Genomic DNA, 20938 nt, shown 5'->3' with positions numbered 1-20938 from the left:
TATATGTTTCTTCTATAATTCTGTGAAGACCGACTTTTCTCTGTCTAGACATTTCCTTGGCTAATGAATGGGCATATGATGTTTTATAGGGTCCAACAATATCTGTAAGGATAATAAAACAGTGTGCTGATAGTATGGAGAGCAATATTCCTGTGCCAGACAAGTTACCATCTACAAAGGGATATGAGTTTGAAAATATCCCTTGCTTTAATCTCTTGTACAATACTCAAACAGCCAGTGCTATAATCTGACTGTGACAATACACCCATGCATGGTCACACGTGTCACCTCTTGTCAAAGTATTCCAATATGGCACAGGATAGTAGGGTAAAGCTTGTCATTTCGGAATTGTGGACTTTCAACAGTGGCTATGTATGACTTTATATCAACTGAACAAAAGCTACTTAGTCTCATGTGTAGTTTTTTTTCTTTTTCAGATTGTGAGTGATAATATCAACCAAACAGGGCAGTAAGATGATAAAATAAAATAAAGCATGGTTAAATGCTGCCATAGCACAGCAATTGAGTAAGTATTTCTTAGATGGAATGTAAATTTTCATGAACTTGCATCTTTAGTTGTTCTGCCGTTATTTGAGTAATTTTTAGATCAGTTGGAGACAAGAGTGCTTTGGTACATTGAGGCTGAAAGATGCCAGGATACTAACTAATGGGAATTACATATCATTCACAGTGCTTCATGGTGTAAGCGCTGGGAAGATTTTCCTAAACCTCATATAAATGTAATGTCCTCAGTGCTATGGTCACAGAATCACGTGATGACTAAGGAGGATATCGGTAGTCCTTTGATCCAGTTAATAAAGAGAAGCAGACCAACATAAAAGCTCTAAGACAGTTGCTGTGCCCCCTCCTGTGACTGGGTGACAGTGGCAGTGGCCCCATCCTGTGACCGGGTGACAGTGACAGTGGGGAGCAGGTTGCGCTTCATCCCACTGGTGATGCTCTTGAAATGAAGCTTTCATTGAGCTCCTCGATACGCACGACAGGGATTGATAAAGATGAATCCAATTGAGATAATCAGGCAAAGATAGTCTGTTTTCAGCAAAACAATAGCACCTCCTCCCAACATTTTCAAACCTTTGGAATCCTGAACATTCTTATCTCAAATTGAGTATTACATCTGAAAGCCAAACGCAAAGCAGTAGACACTTAACAAGTCACATTTATAACCCATGTAAACACTGTATGATTCCCTTCTCCTACCCAGTACTTTCAGAGAGCACTGCAGCTAGGAAGCCACAGTGTGAACATTTCTAACCAGAATGTGCAGACAGTGTTTCCTGACTCTTTGTTGAAGATGATCTTTGCATCCACCTGTGATAAAGAAAGAACCGATTTAAGAATCTCATCTCCTACAGGCATAATACAAGGCTTAGACATGTTTAGGGCTGTTCTGCCGTAATTATCTTTTACGATTGTATCTCCCCAGATGAACACATTCATTTGTTGTTGTTGTTCCTTTTGTTAAATAGCATGCTGGCAGAATGTCTTGCTAGCCGACAGGTACCAGTTAAGCGTAGCGCTTCTGTGTAAGCATTCACAGTGGTTGCGTTTTCTGAGCCAATACAGAACAAATGTATTAATGAGCAAAGTCTCCATCACTTACAGCGAGTAACACTGACAACTACATTTACCAAGGGTTCAACATCAGACTGACAGTACAGCTGCTTTTGGATCCAAACGCCACCACCACCAACAAAAAGGGCCATTTCCTTAGTAGTTAACAGTTTAACTGAGTAGGAATAGGAAGTGTAAAGCCAAGGGTAGGATTTTCTTACCTACAATAATTCGACAACTACAGTTTCCATTTGTACAACGCAATCATGATTGATACCCTCCAGGTGTGCAATGGGGACTCCATAGGCAGAAACCAAACTTACTAACAATATTAATTATATTTTGGTGTCTGCTAATAGGCACTTAACTGTGTTGTGCTGTACAGGAAGCACTTGGATATTCACTACACATGAGTTAGTATTAAAATGCCCCAGAAAGATACATATAGTATCTATTCACTTAAATGTGTATATTAGCCATTAAATAAATGTTACCCAACCTACAATTCACAGACCAAGAGAAGTTAAGAGGAAGGGACTGGGGGAAACCACAGCTCTTCCTGGGAGGGGAAAATAGAATAGATTTTATGAGTGGAGTAGGGGAAAGGAACAGGAAGATCAGGTGGTGATGGGAGGGAAATGTGGTTGAGGAAGGATGGAGGGAGAGACAGTTGAGATTGAGGGACATTCGAGGGATGGCATGGAACCTAGTGCACTGGAAACTTCCTTACACTGTGAAGGTGATACTAGTGAAGCCTTCTCATAATGGGATAGATAGAGTTCCAACTGGCTGTCTCTTGTCCTCAAACAACGCTTCCAGTACCATGACTGGGTTACGTTTAATTGAGTTGTTGGCCAAGGGAGTCACATGGAAATCTCCAAACAACCTAGGCCATTGCCAGGACACTGGGTGGATTTCCACAAACTGATAGTTGTGCCCCATTGCTGAAACCAGCACCCACACAACTCACTGAAAATGAGTGCCTACATGAATCCTTCACCCCTATGTCCTACTGTCTATGTTGTAGGAAGGTACCCAATAGGCTACCAAAACAGAAATGTAAACAGCAGCCCAGTCCCAAGACATTTGATCTAAAATACGTCCTGACTGCAAGATATGCCACGGTGATGGTGGCACAGAACTTGTGGGAGGAGCCAATCAATGTCTGACTTGACTTATTTGCCTTTCCATGAGATAGAACCCATATCCAAAACCAGTGACCAAGAACCAGAGACTAGATAATACAGATACCCAGGGTAAAACCAAACACCACTAGTCCAAAAAATGGTATCAAGAAAATGACTCTTCGTGATATTCTGCTATTTTTACAGGTCAGTGAGTTAATTCAGTCACCATCAGAGAAGCTTTACTCTGCAGCAGAAGAGAACAGATGCAGAGACCCAAAGTCAGACATTAAACAGACAAAGAAAGAGAGAGTCCTTGAACACACAGATCTAAATGGCATGTCTTCATCAAATCTCTCCTCTTTGACCCCAGGGACCCACATGAAAGAAGAGACAGAAGAGTGTAAGAGCCTGAAGGGATGGAGGACAGGAGGAGAACAAGGCCCTCTGAATCAAGTGTGCAAGGCTCATATGAACTCACAGAGACTGAGGCAGCAGTACAGGGCCATACAAGGGTCTTCACTAGTCCTATGCATATATATTATGGCTTTCAGCTTAGTATTTTTATGGGACTCTTGAGTTATGAACTGTAAAGGTCTCTGATTCTTGTTCCTGCTCATGGGATTCTTTTCCTTCTGTTGGGTTGCCTGGTCTAGCCTTAATGTGATGATTTCTATTTTATCTCATATTTTATTTTGTCATACATGGTTGTTATCTCTTAGAAGCCTATTCTTTTTTAAAGTGAAGGAAAGGGAATGGATCTAGATAGAAGGGGAGATGGGGAAGAACTGGAAGAAGTAAAGAGAAAGGAAACTTTAAACAGGATACATTGTATGAGAAAAAAATTTTTTTTCAATAAACACAAAATAGTACTGTTTTAGTATCAAAATAAGTGTAATCCTAAAATATCAAATAAGTGAATAAGAATCAGTAATTCACAGTTCATAACACAGAATTATATATTAATTATTATAGCGGTTAAAAACAATTTCATGATTAATGATATATTCATAAAATATGAAAAATATACATACACAACTCTAGGAATTTGAATAATTTTCTCCAGACATCTGTAATTCCATGTTTTTATAACATTATATATACCTTTTTATTTGTTGCAAGGTCTTATAGAGTGTATACTTTATCATATCACATACAATTAAAGTATATCAACTGTTATAAAACAATCTACTATATGGCTCTACATTGATTCCTTTTAATGAAAAAAAATCATTAAATATATTCTGATCACAGTATCTTATTTTCCATCTCATCCCATATCCTCCCCACCTCTGTGCCCACCCAATTCCCTGCCCACTCTTCCCACTCTTCCTCTCCTCTCCTCTCTCTAAACAGGCAAACAAACCAAACATACAAACCAAAATTAAAGAAAAACACAAGAAACAAACAAACAAAAAAACTCCCTAAGTACACAAAATTTGAAACCATAATATACAAACAAAAGACCAGTAAGAAAAATGCCAAAACAAAGTAGAATTAGACTAAAGTCTTTCAAAAATACCATTGAGTTCCTGCAGCCTATCTATTGCTCGGCACGGGACCTATTGTGGTTAATATGCTCAGTGAGACTCTGTTGGAGAAACTTAACTTTTTCTTTGCAAAAAGTTGTCAATTGGAAATAGCGTCTTGATTAGAAATGGAAGCCTTTGTCCCCTTCCTCTCCCAGCACTGTACCCCATCTGGCTTGAATGTGTGCAGGCCCGGTGCATGCTGCCAGTCTCTGTGAGTTCATATACGCATCAGTCCTGTTGTGTCCTAAAGATTTATGTTGATTTAAACTTATTTATTTAACAATTTTCTATTGTTAAATACATAATTATTTTCTTTCACCATGGATAGAACTGTAATAAACATAGAAAATTACTAAAATTGTAATCACACATTAATTGTCCTAGGACTACTATATTGACATTTATGCCACATTTATACAGACTTCTGCAGTCTATTGCTAATTTCAACTCTTTCCCTTACGTGAACAGCTATATTTGTCTTTTTTTTTTTCTTTTCACTCATTCTCCCTACTACCATCTAGTCAGTAAAAGATGCCTACAAATTCTAGATACTGGTCTGATCATTGTTCTGAAGATTCAAGGATCTGTTTCACCCTTTGCGAGTCTTCATGGTTTCTGGAATAAGCTATACAAAGATTGATGCCAGCATTTCCAAGAAATTGCTTATTTCAGCTAGAAGTAATTTATGTTTAGCAATATATTGCACACTACAACAAAGATGACATACTGCTACAAAGTACTTGAAGTAGTCTATTCTGCTAATGGCCATTGCTTTTGTGAGTAAGGAATAATCTCAGAGAAGAGGGATAATAGAACAGAGGTGGTGTGAAAGGGAAACACCAATGAGGAGAGGTTAGGAGGCTAGGGCCGAGGAGGAGGCAGAGGAGGGGCAACTAGCATTAAGCATGTTCAAAACCCAACTAGCCTGTAACCAAATAAAAGCACACAAACAGCTGTGTTCATTATACAGTTTGGGGGGAGTTGTTTTCTTGGTTTTAGGTTGAATTTTTGTTGTAACAGTGTCTGTGTTTTGTTTTTGTTTTTGTTTTTTGAGCAAGAACTTAAGGTTTGGTGGGTAAAGAGGGGATGAGAATCTGGAAGGACTTGAGGGAGTGGAAGAATATGATCAAAATATATTTGAATCTGAAAATTGCTTTAAATTATGTACACATGCATGCATGCATTCACACATGTATAATATGTATGTATGTATACATACATACATACATATATATACACTCTTTTGTCCCACAGAACTTCCATTCAGAATTTTGTCTGTCTTCTGCACATACTCAGCTTTAGGACTGGAGGCACACCGGCCAACTGGTCCTGTCTATATAATTTCCAGGGCCCAACTGACCGAAAGGAATGCATGCACGGCATGGTTTACTCTTCAGCAAAGATTAAAACAGGCATTGCTATTACAATCCTTAAGCCCATAGATTAACCTTCATCATTCATTAATGTGTTTGAGTAAGATGTGGACCTCTTCCCTGAACTTCCCTGAAGTTGTTCTCACCCTTATTTTCCATGTCAGAACTGAACAAATAGGGAAAAGAGCCTATCAGTCACAGTGGCTGTGCATTAACAAGTCGCATCAGACATGGAATATCCTGACTATGATCATATATGGGAGCTTCGAAGGATGTCATAAGCAGTGAAGTCAAATTAGTCTTACCGTCCTTCCAATGCGCTTCCTCCTAAATGTCTAGGGGCTCACAGCACCTTCCTTTCCGTGGCCCAACTGTGACCCACTCATTAATATTCAAACACTGAAAACGTGATGTGCAGATTTGAAGTCATGGGACCCTAGCTAACCATACTTCATTCACATATTGCCAAATAGCTAATGAACGCCCACCACCTGCCAGATGATGTCTGAGGAGTGCACACCCTCCCCAACCCCCTCAGTAGCACAGACAGATTGCTGCCCACGCTCACAGTCTAGAGAGGGCACAGAGATATAAACAGGCAATTACAACCGAAGCAGAATCTGAACCAAGATCAATCATTACTCAAACTAGCCCTAGTCCCCATGGGGGATTCTTTCACTTGGAATCAGCTCCTCTCCGGGTTTTTCTGTAGCCCTGAGTCTTTGAGCAGCTCTGTGCCAACTGTTCTGTGGTATTTTTCCATAGCTGCCAGAACTTGAAGTCTGTTACAACTACATGGTTTCTATTCTAATGCCTCCCCTTCCAGCTGGTGTGTCGACCACCTCGGAGGCACCTGCCTCTGTTTTTCTCCGGCTCTCTACCAGAGACACAGACACTGAAAAAATATATAAATTACAGTCACTCAAAAGACTTAGACATATGTAGCAAAATGTCTGCATTTACTTAACCATGGTAACATTACTCTATGCCTGACTGTGAATAATTCTTTATTTAGTAAAATCAGCTACTTAAAATAAAGAACCACTTTATTTATTTTTATTTTTATTTTTATTTTTTTACATAAGAAGGCATTTAGTGTAAGAACTAGTTCATGTGGTTATTGAGGTCCAGGGGTCCCATGATACGCTGTCTCTAAGCTGGAGAACCTAGGAGTCCAGAGCACAGCTCAGTCTGAGTCCAAAGGCCTGAGAGCTAGGGGAGCAGACAGGTTAACTAGCTCAGCCTGTGGGCCCTCTGCTGTAACTTGCAGGACCTAAGGCCTGAGAACCCAGATTCTCATGGCTCGAGGCAGGGGAAGAATGCCTCTGTCCAATTCTAGAAAGCAAATATGCCTCTCTCCTGTTCTATCAGACTCTTTTTTTTTTATTATTAATTTATTCTTTTTACATCTCAGTGTTTATCCCATCCCTTGTATCCTCCCATTCCTCCCCCCCCCCGCCCCATTTTCCCATTATTCCCCTCCCCTATGACTGTTCCTGAGGGGGATTACCTCCCCCTATATATTCTCATAGGGTATCAAGTCTCTTCTTGGCTACCTGCTGTCCTTTCATGTTATTGTATATATTGTGTATGGGTGTTCATGTTGTATTGATGTGGAGTACTGCATGTGTGCCTGGTGTCTGAGGAGTCTAGAAGAGGGCATGGGATCCCCTGGGAATGGAGTTACAGATAGTTGTGACCCACCATGTGTGCGCTAAGAGTTGAACTTGGAATCTGTAGATAAAACACTAGTGCTCTTAACTGCTCACTCATCTCCTAAGCCCAAAATCAACTATTAATTTTCTGAAATTCCACATGTTTCCATGTGCAATTATTTTTTGGATATTTAAAAATAAATGTATCATTTTTATGTAACTCCTAGTAAGGTTGGCCTCAGGTAACACTTGGTACAAATTATGTTGATAGTTATGAAGCAAGATTATGAATATATACAATATGCAAGACATACAAGATAATTACAAATCAGCTCTTTGCCCCACATGATGTCCATGAAAATATGAATGAACTTACAATTTTCAGCACTATGGCAGCTCCAAACTTCAGGTAAGGCACCTGAGGCTTTCACTCCACATTAGCATGGGGGCATTATCAACAGTATCTCAATCTAATATGAGAAGGTTAAAAAAATAATATTGGGTAAGTTTTGAGTAAGAGAGTGGACTCCAAGCTTCTTAAATGTGACCTGGTTAATGGGAGTCAAACAAGATAGAAAAAAAAAAAAAAAAAGAAAGAAAGAATCACAACCAAAGATACACAGACTGAACCCAGGCCCCCTACATAGATGCAGACTGTGGGCAACTCGCTCTTCATGTGGGTCCCCTAGTAAGGGGAGAGGGGGCTGTTTTACACATGGATTTTTTGACTTCTTTTTGATCATTGGCTCCTGGAAGGGCTGCCTGGCCAGGCCCCAGAGGAAGAGAGTATGTTCAGTCCTGATGCAATTTGATGTGCTGGGGCTGGTTGGTGGTGGTTGGGAATCTCTTTTCTGAGGGGTAGGGAAGGGAGATGGGGGTAAGAGGTGAGGAGGGTAGAATCGGGAGGAGAGGAGTAAGGGAGCTATGATCCTATGATCGGGATGTAAATTGTATAATTAACTAATTAATTAATTTAAAAAGACTCTTCCAAAGAGAGTTTCAAAAGTTCACAAAATTAAGAAAAGATCAGCTAAAAAGTCAGGGGGAAAAGACAGGTGAGTTAGCAAAGGAGAAGAAAGGCAAATGGAACACAGCTCAGACTGCACAGCTCTCTAATGAGCAGAGAAACAGAAGCCTCATCCGAAAGCTAGACCATAGGCCCTGGAGAAAGATAACTACATCACACACTCAGGACCAGCCTGTAGCCCAGATGAAGGTGTGGAGATACAGGAAAACAGATGCTGGCAACGACTGGACTTTAGTTAGCGAAATGCAAAGGGAAAGAGAACCTACCCACAAGCAACAGAGTTGAACCTCATCAACAAAGAATTAATGTGGAGGTTGATAAGGCTTTACCTGGGGTCAAAAAGTGGCTCAGTCTCTGGAAATACATATGCCAATATGCATTTCTGTAGTATCCAGAGATCTGTGAAATTCTAGTGGGAAACTTTATGTGTACTGTGATATTCTTCCATGGGGTGATCAGTACTTACAAGATAGAGAAAGTATGATAGTAGAGCTTCCACATGCAGCGACACCAAAGCTTCATCCACTTATAACCCCTTTGTGACATATGACAGCTAGAGCATTTACCACTGCACCCAGGGGGATTATTTGCAACTATGATCTGGAAGTTGGGAGGTGGAGAGCAAACCTTACCAGTGCACAGACTATAAAGCAGAATGTGGCCAACAGAGAATATTGACATGCAAAGTAGGGGACCCACTGCAGTGAAAACAGCTCTGATACACAGCATACCCTTATCCAACACAGGATCCAAAACAGAATAACGCACTGGAGTCATGTGGAATTGGCTGCTGGTTAAAATATGTCACACAAGCAACAAGAAGAGAGTTCAGGACTCCACAAACGAAGTGACTCAGGTAAGTAAAGTCTGTCTGTAACCCCAGCTTTAGAAAGCAGAGACAGGAGACCTTTCAAGCAGGGTGACTGGAGGAAGATTATCCACCATAGGGAGCCATTGTTTGTTCGTTTGCTTGGTTGGTTTTATTCCCTAATGTTTTCAAAGTACTCCCTTAATGACACTCTGAATTTCACAGGAGTGTGTTATAGCATATCTTATTTTATTTCTAACTTATTAATATGGGTCTTCTTTTTATTTTGGTTAGGTCAGCTAAAAGTATGTTGATTTGCTGATTTTTTTCCCAAAGAGCCAACTCTTTGATGATCCTAAGGATTGTTCCCTTAGGCTGCATTTATTTGTTGCCCTTATGTAGATTATTTCTGGTTACCCACTGCTGTAGGGTTTGACATGCTCGTGTTTTTCCAAGACCTTGAGATACATCATTAAGTTGTTTGTTTGGGATCTGCCTGAGTTTTAATGTATGCACTCAGAAATACAAACTTTCATTTTAGAACTGCCTTCACTATATCCTAAAGATTCTTACATAGTACGCTTTTTTGCTTAGTTCCATGGATTTCTAAATTTCACTCCTTATTCATTCAATGACCCAACAACTGATCATTTAATATCTGATCTCAGCACACACACTGCTAATCAATAGTAATAAAACAACATAGAACTGTCAGCAAAAGAGAATTGTAGACTAATGGAATAGAGGACCTAGAAATAGACCCACAGTGACATAATTAATCACCTATTTGCCAAAAGATATCAAAACCAGACATTGTAAAATAAGTTGAAAATATCACTAAAATGTAGTACATGGGGGAAATTCATATGTAAAGGAATTAAAAGATTTATATCTCTTATTTTATACAAAATCAATTCAAAATGAATAAAGGACCTAAATGAATGATCTGAAATTCTCAAATCACTAGAAAAAATATAGGCAAAACACATCAAGACTTAGGAATAGGTAAAGATTTCATGAAAAGGATTCTAATAATATAGGAAACATCCCCAAGTATTTACAGAAGGGAATGAATTCAATTAAAATGCACCTCTACAGCAAAATAAACAATAAACAAAGAGAAATGACAGTTGACAAAATGAGGAACAGCTTTGCCAAGTATACACCCAATAGGGTATTCATATCTAGCACCAACAGTGAACTAAAAAAATGAAATACACATATAATTTTCAGATCAGTAAGTGGACTAATGAATCGACTATATGCTTATTGAAACAGCAACAATGATTAAAACCCCAGGAGTATTAACAACTACAAACAAAAGAACTGAAAAGATACTAATTTATGTATATAATCATGTATATGTATGTATACTAAATATAATCAAGTATATGTATGTATAATATACTTGATAATACATATGTTTGATTATATATGTGTATATACATATTTTTGAGGCAGCAACAGAAGTCAGAAGAAAAGCTGGTATGATTATCCCTATGACTAGAAACAATGAGGAAAATGTTCTTGGACTGTAATTCACTGATGAGATACGTTAAACATTACACTAAACTGTAAATAGTTGTGAAATGTGTGAAAGCATGGGTTTCTCAGATATAGACGGGGATCCTGGATGCTTTCATAGTCTAGCTTTTCATGGTGCCCATATTATTTTGATGCCTTTTGGGATATTGAAACATCACACTCTAAACGTGTATTCACTAATGCTAGCGCATTACTCTGTTACTGATATTAAATGACCCGTTATGAAAGTGCACAAATATGACTTCTAAGTAAATCTTACAAAGCTGTGAAGCCCAACACTGTAAATTCGCATGCGTGTAGCTGACGTGATGGAAGGCTTAAGTAATTGTTACTTAGAATGTATCTTACAATCTCGGTGCCATGACTAGATGCTAATAAGCATAACCTTCGCAAATAATAATAAAAGTAAGTCAGCTTAGAAAAGTGGATATGGTGCCAGCAAAGAGAGAAATGGAGCCAGGGAATATAATGGGACTCCAGATATTACTTCCTAATTTTGCCCAAATAGTGTCTAACCACCAGGCGTTCAGAAGGCCAGGGTATAGGGATGAGTCACGGCTTGTAAAAGTTTCACAGTTTAGTTAGGTGGAACAGAAGAGCAAGTGTAAACAGAATGATATCTGGCCAAGTAAACACGACAAACAGTAATAACTCAGTGGTAGGAAAAGTGGAGATGGTCAATACGCTCTGCACGCAAAACAATACTGTCACAGTAGGGAAGGAGCCTTTCCATTTGAAAAATGTACCTTAAGCTGCATTGGCAAGTGTAAATAAATGTTTGCCTTAATCATTTAGGAAATGTACCAAAGAAAGTGCCAATGCCTAAATAAGAACATCTGACCTGACAATACGTTATACTCTAAACAGGGAGAAAAACTTGTCCCCTGACCAACTTAAATATAAGGATTTATACACAAGATAGCACCCATACGCTTTGTATTTCATATTTCTTACTTAAAATACATTGGGTTTCAGCTGTCTTGAGGGAGGGCCAGTTGTAGTTGAGCTGACTTCAAACCCACTGTGTAGCCAAAGATGGCCATAATTTCCTAATCCTCCCGCCTCTGCCTCCCAAGAGCTGGGATCCCAGGTGTGTGACACCATATCTATTCCATCTTCCTAAATCTATTAGACAAGCCACTTCCAGTGTTTACTGAGTCTGTTTTCCCATGGTGTTAAGCATGTTTCTGGAGCATTTGCTAATGTTGCCATCTGAGCAATCGTGTTAATTTAAGCTAAATTGCTGTGATTATGACATAAGCTTAAAGAGTAATTAAGTGTAACTATGACACTGACTTTGACAAAGAACAAAGCCCTTCATTAAAGATGGGTATAAAGTTTGGGATTGTGTTCATATTTTTATCAAGGATTTGCTATCGCAAATTAACTTTTTTTTCCCAGCTTAATCCTGAAAATCAATCTTATAATTGTAAGTAAATGTCAAACCTTTGCCTGAAGCAATGTTTTGAAAATTAAATGTGCATTGAATTAAATGTTTTAATGTAGATTACTACTTTTAACAAACGTTGATTTCTAAATTAAAAATGAGCATATTTTCCACTCATTATAAAACATAATTTGCAAGTACATCAATTGTGTCATGTCAGAAAAATCATTAACTTGAAAAACAACTTTGTTTCTAATGCTTATTACGAGACACAAGTAATTTGGAAACCAACCAAATTGGTGGTGTGCCTGTGTATGCATTTACATACATGTATTCTACTGATTAAAATTAAAAGCAACACACCACTTAAGTTAGTTAATTAAGTATTGTCATATCACCTAAAATGAGAGCTTACAATCAGAGTAAATTAGGCAACACTTCGTTTTGGCACCCAGAAAACTATTTTTAATGAATGGTAAACTTTATGACATGTGACAGAGAGGATGCTTGTTATAATAATAATAATGTTATAGTTTGAGCAGATCATTTGACCTGTTATATAATGTGTATAATGTTCTGTATGTTCGTTATATTGTAAACCTTAAGAGACCACATTAAAAATGGAATGTTTGTACTTAAAAACCAATATTCTAAAGTTATGTGGATTTCATAATTTGCCAAACCACAGTGCCTTGATTTCTTAGTGACCCACTAGCTTTGAGGTCTACGTAAGTCTAGAAGAAGGAAGAGATCTGTGGATTCACAACAAACATCATGCAAACCTCCACACATAAGTTCTGGCTGAGCTCACCTTGCCCATAGTTTTCCAACTAAGGCATCATGCTCACTTCTTAGCAACACAGCCTGGCTCATACAGAGCTGGGTGGAAACTATTAAATTCAGAGAAGTTAGTTCGATCTGCTTTGGAACTTACAATATCAACTCCAGGTTCCTGCATAAGGGGACACTGACACTGTGCATGGAACTAGGCTATTTTCTACCCATCCTGGGTGGGTATGTTCATAACTAACTACTTACACACCTTAGGTTGGGTTTCCATAGGTTGTCATCAAGATAGTGCCTGAACACAGAATGCTCATCTGCATCGGAAGTCCCCATGCATAAGTGAAGATATTTCTAAGGCTTGAAACATTTCTGTTTCGTCCACTGCAAATCTCTACCTACAAATTTCCACCCATCCATCCATTCATTCATTTATTCATTCACTCATGATCACATGGAGTCCTTGATTGCTTATAAAGTGAATAAAAAAGAAATTAAGCTTATAATCTACTTTCCTTTTGAAATGTAAAGAAAGTGGAACACCGGGCCATGCATTTCCTATTTTTATTCTGTGCGGATCTGGTTAGCAAGACTCTAGGACACTGCATCCACTGTTGCTTCTAACTTCCGGGTTGTTTGTTGCAGACTTGCCCCGAACACTGATCAACAGGTTAGCTATCCTTGGCTGAAGAGCAGAAATTGGACATCTTGGTTTAGAAATGCGGACAGGAAAAAAAAAGACATGTCTTTTCATATACAATGATTATTATTTTATGACGTGTGATTTCCCGTAAATTTCAAGTGTTGCTACCATGTTATGAAAGAATTCGGAGTAACATGCCTGTCAAATGATCACTAAGCTCTTCATCGAATGGAAGACCTGTCAGTGCCTCTGTGTGGCTTATTTTCTAGAGGGGCAAAATAAACAGGTAGAAACAAAGCAGTAAAATATGTATGTTTCACTGTGGGGTGAATTTAAAGGCAGAAGGGAAGTGGGTAAGTATTGCTCTTTAAATGATCACACTGTCCTTGAGAATGTCATGTTACTAAGGGTGCAGTAGCATCTGAGGGGTAGGAATCTAAAACTTTATATTCAATTTACTCTTGTTTTTCTTGACTCATTTCTAATCCTTTCCACTCTGCTCCCCTTTTTAGCTTTCATATTAAATAGAAGAGTCTGTAAAACTACTCTCTTGTTAAGAAGTTAGTTTGAGCCCAGTGCAGTGGCACACACCTGTAATTCCAGCACAAGAGAAGGCACAGTCAAATGGATCTTTGTGAGTTCGAGGCCAGCCTGGTCTACAAGACAAGTCCAGGACTCCCAAGGCTACACAAAGAAACTGTGTTGAAGAGGAAGAAGGAGGAGGAGGAGCAAGAGGAAGAGGAGAAGAAAGAAAAGAAGAAGAAGAAGAAGAAGAAGAAGAAGAAGAAGAAGAAGAAGCAGAAGAACGAAGAACGAAGACGGAAGGAGAAGCAAAGAAAAACAAGAGAAGAAGAAGGAGAAGGAGAAGGAGAACGAGAAGAAGAAAAACAAGAAGAAGAAAAGAAGAAGAAGAAGAACAAGAACAAGAAGAACAAGAAAAAGTTGTTGTTAGCTTGAAAATGGGTCTTTTCTGAGGGAAGCTGCCCCAGGCTGACACACACACAGCCTATTTTATCTTCCATGCTTCATATTCCACTCTCTCCTCAAAAACAGACTTTCTCCAACATTGGATCGTGTTCTATCTCATTGTCAATGGCCATGACTTTTGCACTGAACTGAATCTAAACACTGGGGATTTCAATGGTAGGCACTTAAGCAAGTTTCAAAACTAGACTTGTGAAGAGCTTGGGTGTAGACAAAAAAAGAAAAGTGACAGCAGTGTGAACATATTGCTTGGTGATCAAGAAACAGAGGTTTCCTTCCTTTGGTTGATATATTTGAGCATGTGAGACTCAGTACTGTGGTAGTCTCTGCTTTATAGCAAAAGCCTGGGTAGGATCAAACCACATTTTAGCACAGGGCAGCATGATGCCAATCACAGAAAAGTAATCGGAGTGCTGATCATGGAATGCCGGAAACCCACAGTAATAGGACATTAGCAGACATGTCAAATAATAAAGTCCTATGATAAGTTAATGTCTTATGACTTCCTGTTTATTGGTCACAAAAGATTAAAAATTACCACTACTCTGGAACATACACACCACCACCTCCTCCACCACCACCACCACCTCAACCACTACCACAACCTCTACCACCATAACCTCTACTAGCACCACCTCCACCAACACCACTAACACCACCACCTCCACCACCATCATCACCACCATCACCACCTCCACCACCTCCTCCACCACTACCTCCTCCTCCACCACCTCCACCACTTCCACCATCTCCTCCTCCACCCACCTCCACCACCTCCTCCACCACTACCTCCTCCTCCACCACCTCCACCACCTCCTCCACCACCATCACCACATCCACCACTACCACCTCCACCACTACCACTAGATCTTCCATTACCACCTCCTCCTCCACTTCCACCACATCCACCAAAAACAACAATGCTGTGGCTATACAATCAATTTTTATGGAATAATGTTCATATTTTATTCTTCTAGAACAGACTGCCTCATCCATCAGACTATGCAACATTTTCACAATCTCAAGTGATCTCTGTTAATTGTTCATTTTATAAAACTTAGTAACCCTCTTCCTCTTCTACTTGTTATAAAAAATGAAGTCAATTATTTCTGCCTTTAATTGGGTTTTGTATAAGCTGAAATGCATATCAACGTATCTCCTGTCAACTGGCACTGTATATTCTTTTATGCCACATCCACTTTCTAAAATAGTCCACATCTGTTTTAGAACAAAGATTTTAAAAGTATTTTAACTAAAAATCAACAAGGCTTTAAAATGAAACTACAATTTTTACTCTTTACTCAAAATCAATGAGGCCCACATTTATTCACTGATCCAGAAAAATCCTATAAGAATATGAATAATTATTTGAATGTATAATCAAATATGACTATGAAATAATTGCCAACAGGATGGTATTTCCATTACAGACATTTTCCCCTTATGCTTGTATCTTGCATTTATTTTTGAAAGACACAGAAGCCAGAGTATGGCATAAGATCTCTGAAAAAGAAGTTACTAGAAGGTAGTGAACCACCTTGTAGCTGCTAGGAATTGAACCTTGGTCTTCTTCATGAGTAGCCTTTTTATTGACTGCTGAGCCTTCTCTCCAGAACCTTGCCCTCTTCTTCTATCTTCTACACATCTTCTATCTACTGCACATGGGTGGGGTACCATTGAGGAATGTGAACATTTACAGTGTGATGGGCTGGCTGCTAACTTAAACAGTTCTATTAACATCAAAACTGTTTGCAATCACATTCAAGCTGAAGGTTTTAATGGACTAATGACAACAATCTTCCTAGCCAAGCCCCAGCCTCACCCTAAATCAGAGCACACGGTTGCCCAAATGGGAAGCGGGTCTGGATGACAGAATAAAATAATATGTCAAAGGAGCATACTACAAAAATACCTCCAAATATCTGGCTTTAAAGTCACAATATAGATTATGCTTAAGACTTCTAAATAAGATAAATGAGTCCATATTTCCATTATCAAGATCAATGGGAGTTGAGGTATAAACCAAAACAATAGATGAGTATTACAGGTATAAAAGCTATTTGAAGGATTTGTTTTAAAGTTCTCTCAAGTTATAGTTATCGGAATGCCAGGTTATACTTGCTAAAAGGATTCAACCTAAAACTTATATACAAATACAAAATCCCTATGAAATGAAAATTCATGAAGACAGGAAATATTATTAAGAAGTGACATGTGTGCTGTCAAGATGGCTTAGCAGAAAAGAGGCATCTATCCTTAAGCCTGACTCCCACAAATTGCCCTCTGTTTTCCACACATGGGGGAGGGGGTGTTTTTGCCCACATGGACACATAGATGAACACACAAAGTAAATAAAAATGTAATCAAAATAATGTATTTGAAAAAGTAACATGTATTCAGATGTAGAAATTGCATGATAAAAACCATGGGTAAAAGCAAAGTGAAACTACATTTAAATTAACTCAAACCCGGGGAGAAATGTCATTTGTGTGTGTGTGTGTGTGTGTGTGTGTGTGTGTGTGTGTGTGTGTCAACAAAGAATAGGTGCATTAAATCTAAATTTAAATGAATCTTAGTGTAGAACTTTCACTGATGTTTTGTAACTCACTCTCCATTGTGAACTGGGAAGATAACTGCTGTCACTAAGGCTACTTTCCTCATCACATGAGCACAAGCAAATGCATATAAAAGAGATACTATCTCACAATTTCTATTTTAACTAATCGACCAACATTAAGAACTTTATCTTAGGAAAACCTAATTATAGAACAGTTATTCTTCTTGCTACACAATCAAAACTAAGTGGACTGAGCTTCTATTTTTCTCTCTGCTCTATTACATTGTACCACCCTCTAACTGGAAAGAATTAGTATTTAGCAATAGCTCCGGACACATCAAGTATTATTTTCAAGTAAAATGGCCTGGGCTACCAATTTGCTAGTTTAGCAGGATGAAGGATTTAGCTCTCCTATTGCATGGACATTTCCTCAAAGGTCCAAAGCAGGTGCTCATTTTCAGGAGCACATGTGAGATGACTGATCCCCGTGTGTTTGCTACTGGGAGATATGGACTTTCTTGTGTCAGAACGGCATTGAGCAAGGCTCTGCCAACAATCTTCATGCCGCCAATCCTCAAGCTGCCAATGGGGCACGCAAGATAAACAATAAGCTCTATGATGGGCAGAGGTAAAGACAGTATTCTAGTGTTCCCTGCCACCAGCTAAACTGCAAAGTTCATGGACCAGAGTCTACATAAAACTTCACAATACCGAGATGCCTCATAGGGTATTTGTCAAAATGGATGGCTTGCTGTTGTCTGGGTAAGTACTGATAGTTTCCCTTATGTCCTCCCCTCCTCTTATCCCAGAAAGGAGTGGAAAAGAGAAGGAGAGAGAGGGAGGGAGGGAGGTACGGGGGGGGGGGGAGGAATAGAGAGAGGGAGAGAGAGACAGAGAAAGAACATTCTCCATATCCCTTAGGTCAAGACTGAGTTGATTAAGGAAAAAAAGAGAGAGAAAATAGCATTTGATTTACATAATAAAAACATAAAATAATGAAAGTCATAGGGTTATTAAAACCTGACTTAGTCCATTATCTGGGATAGAGTTTCTGTGCTCTGTGTGTGCAGATTAGGGAAGTAGTTAGGGATTCCACAGTTCTGCTGAAAGTGAAAGAGTAGGTGGAGAGAGGCAGGAAGGACTCTAGGAGCCAGTGCAGCTGAGTCCACTTGCTTGTTGCATGAGAGCATGCAGCTCAAATAGGATTCTGAACTCATGTTAAACAGCACATTCTTTGCCCTGAAATATATATATATTTCTTGGGTATAATCCACAACCAGAATTGGAGCATATGAACAAATTACAGCTCCAATAAGAAAACTATTTCTGGGGAGTTTGAGTTTTGACTAAGAGAAGCTCATGTTAGAGAAATGATGTGTGCCATTTCTCTTCAACCTAATATTATGACTACATTATATTTATTCTCAGAGAACATATATGTCATTATCTTGGGAAATGAGTGTGGCTCCTTAATATACTCTTATAGTTTATAATATGGAAACCAATTAGCAGTAGGTAAAAGGTATGTGTGAAGGAAAGATGGACAGACAAAAGGACCTGTCGTAATTATAATCTAGGTATAATTATAATGGATTTAACATGAATAAAGGAATGTCACAAATGCATTAATATTCAGAACACACAGCTGGTAAATAGAATTTAATTTGACCAACCTGAACTTTTTTTCTTTTTGAAAAAAATTATTTATTTATTTTTAATTTGTTCACTTCATATCCCAATTGTAGCCCCTTCCCTCGCCGCCTCTGGTCCCACAGGCCCTCCCTCATACCCCTTCCTCACTTCCCCTAATCCTCAGAAAGGGGGAGCCCTCCTCCCCTATCATCTGACCTCACCTTACCAAGTCACATCTGGACTGCCTCATTCTCTTTCCAACCTGAACTCTTAACCTCCACACCCTGTTGCAATGAAGTAGCAATGACATGTTGAAACACACATGTCTAACAGAATAAGAAATGCACCCAGACAGGAGATCATAGACTACACACCAACATACAGAAAGTCCATCTCTCATGTAAAATTCACCCTTAAATCTGAGGAACAAATATGATGAAATGAAAACAAAAGAAAACAGCAGGTGCTCAGTCATTGCACACTATCTCATAACAGCAGGGAACCATAGTCATGAGGGTAAGAAGTGGGGAGGTGAGAAAAACTTACAGATTGTCACAAGGGCCTACACCTTCCCCCTTTCAGTCCAAATGGTGTTTACTGCCCTACTTTCCTCTTTGAACATGGTTCTTTGTAGACAGGTTCTATGGGTTGGTCCAGGAAGTCACTATATAAATATATCTGTACAGTGGTAATCTAATAAATATTTAATTAGCAGGATGGTATCAAGTCTTGGAAATCTAGAACAATAAAGGAGCACAGAGTGTAAAAGAACTTAAGAAATACATTAAAATCTTTTTCCCTTTAAATGCTATTTAAATTATGCACATGTGCATATGTGCACATGAGTCCAATTTCCTGCAGAAGCCAGAAGAGCCTGAGATCTGAAGCTGGAGCTACAGGTGGTCTGAGATGGACTTCTGTGAGTGCTGGAAACCAAACCCAGCCTCGCTGTAAGAAAAGTGTGTGCCCTTCACTGTGGCACTATCTCTCCATCCCTACTTTGTTGCATGACATTTGATCACACTGTGAACCCCAAGATTGTGTACTAGGAAAAAAAACTGTTTCTAGTTGTGGTGTGGCGCAAACCTAACACACTTCTTTAATCCAAAAACCCTAAATCAAGAGGCCAACAAACAACCAGATGATAGGAAGTGAACATAAGAAAAAGACCAAAGAGAGTGAGAGGAGGTTCAGAAGACTGATAGAGAGACAGGAAACAGGAAAAAAGAACATTCAATTTGATTTTTTAAAAGACATGCAAGAGGAGGAGGGGGCAGGGTTTTTTTTTGTTTGTTTTTTTTGTTGTTGTTGTTGTTTTTTTCTTTCTTCTAGGATGTCTGCTAAGTCAGAGAGGGTCAGCTGGGTGTTTTCTCTGTCTCTCTGAGCTAGTAAGCTTTCAGCCCAGCACCCGACTCCTGAGTCTTTATTGGTTAAAATCAGGATTTTGTTTAAAAACAACACCACTTTAAGCCTCATAGTAGAAAAAGAAACACTGCCACGACCAGAGGAAATGTTTTCCCCAGAACTTTAAGAAAAGCAGGAACTAGGCTGGTGGATTTTCCTGTGCTCACCTCAGTTAGGTCATGGGCAGCAGCAAGTGTGATTCTCCATCTAGGACTTTCCAATGAGCTGCTGAAGAATGAGGGTGCCCAGGGCAGTGCCAGCAAACCAGCTCCAGTACTGTTCTGTCAGCATGAGCAAGGGCAGCTAGAGGCTGTTCACTCCTGAATCATCTCTGCCTAGTGAGCCAGGGCTTGGTCATTTCCCTGCATGGCTGCTGAAGCAACTGCTGTCCTATGCATATGTTCTGGATCACTCTAAGCCAAAGAAAGGACTTCTTGACAGTGTCCCCTGAACAAGGTCATGGCAGCAATCTTGACACACTCCCGGAACCATCTCAGCAGACGTCCACCCTGATCTTGCTACCTTATGATTGGTTACTAGGGGAGACTCAGCAAAGCATAGGATGAATAAAAACAGGCCTACACCCCCAATGGAGTCTGTCTCACAGTGGAATGCAACCCACGCAGCTGGCTTCGTCTCAGTAAGGTAAATTCAGTGCCCTCTGGTGCTGGATTCCCCCTGAACACACAGCTCCTTCCTTCAGGTTAGAAGCACAGCTACAGTGACACGTATCTCAGTCTGGTTTTCATATATTACTCCACCCCTACGCCTGCCTCATCCCACGCTCACTGTAAACTTCTTGTTTCTTGTTTGCTTGGACCCAACCTGAAATGTGATATATTCTAATCTGCCAGTATTTAATGCTGATTTAGTGCATGGATTATAGGAATTTAGAGACAACCTTTTCTG

General features: G+C 39.3%; 1 protein-coding gene across 3 annotated transcripts in view; it reads right to left on the bottom strand.

Moving 5' to 3' along the window:
- The window catches only part of Ctnnd2 (catenin delta 2), an 843915-nt gene that overhangs the window by 754173 nt on the left and 68804 nt on the right, over nt 1-20938 (bottom strand). The gene's annotated exons all lie outside the window — the stretch shown is intronic.

Source organism: Acomys russatus, chromosome 9, assembly GCF_903995435.1.
Source record: "Acomys russatus chromosome 9, mAcoRus1.1, whole genome shotgun sequence".
Classification (NCBI taxonomy): Eukaryota; Metazoa; Chordata; class Mammalia; order Rodentia; family Muridae; genus Acomys; species Acomys russatus.
This window is presented reverse-complemented; position numbering and strand designations above follow the sequence as displayed.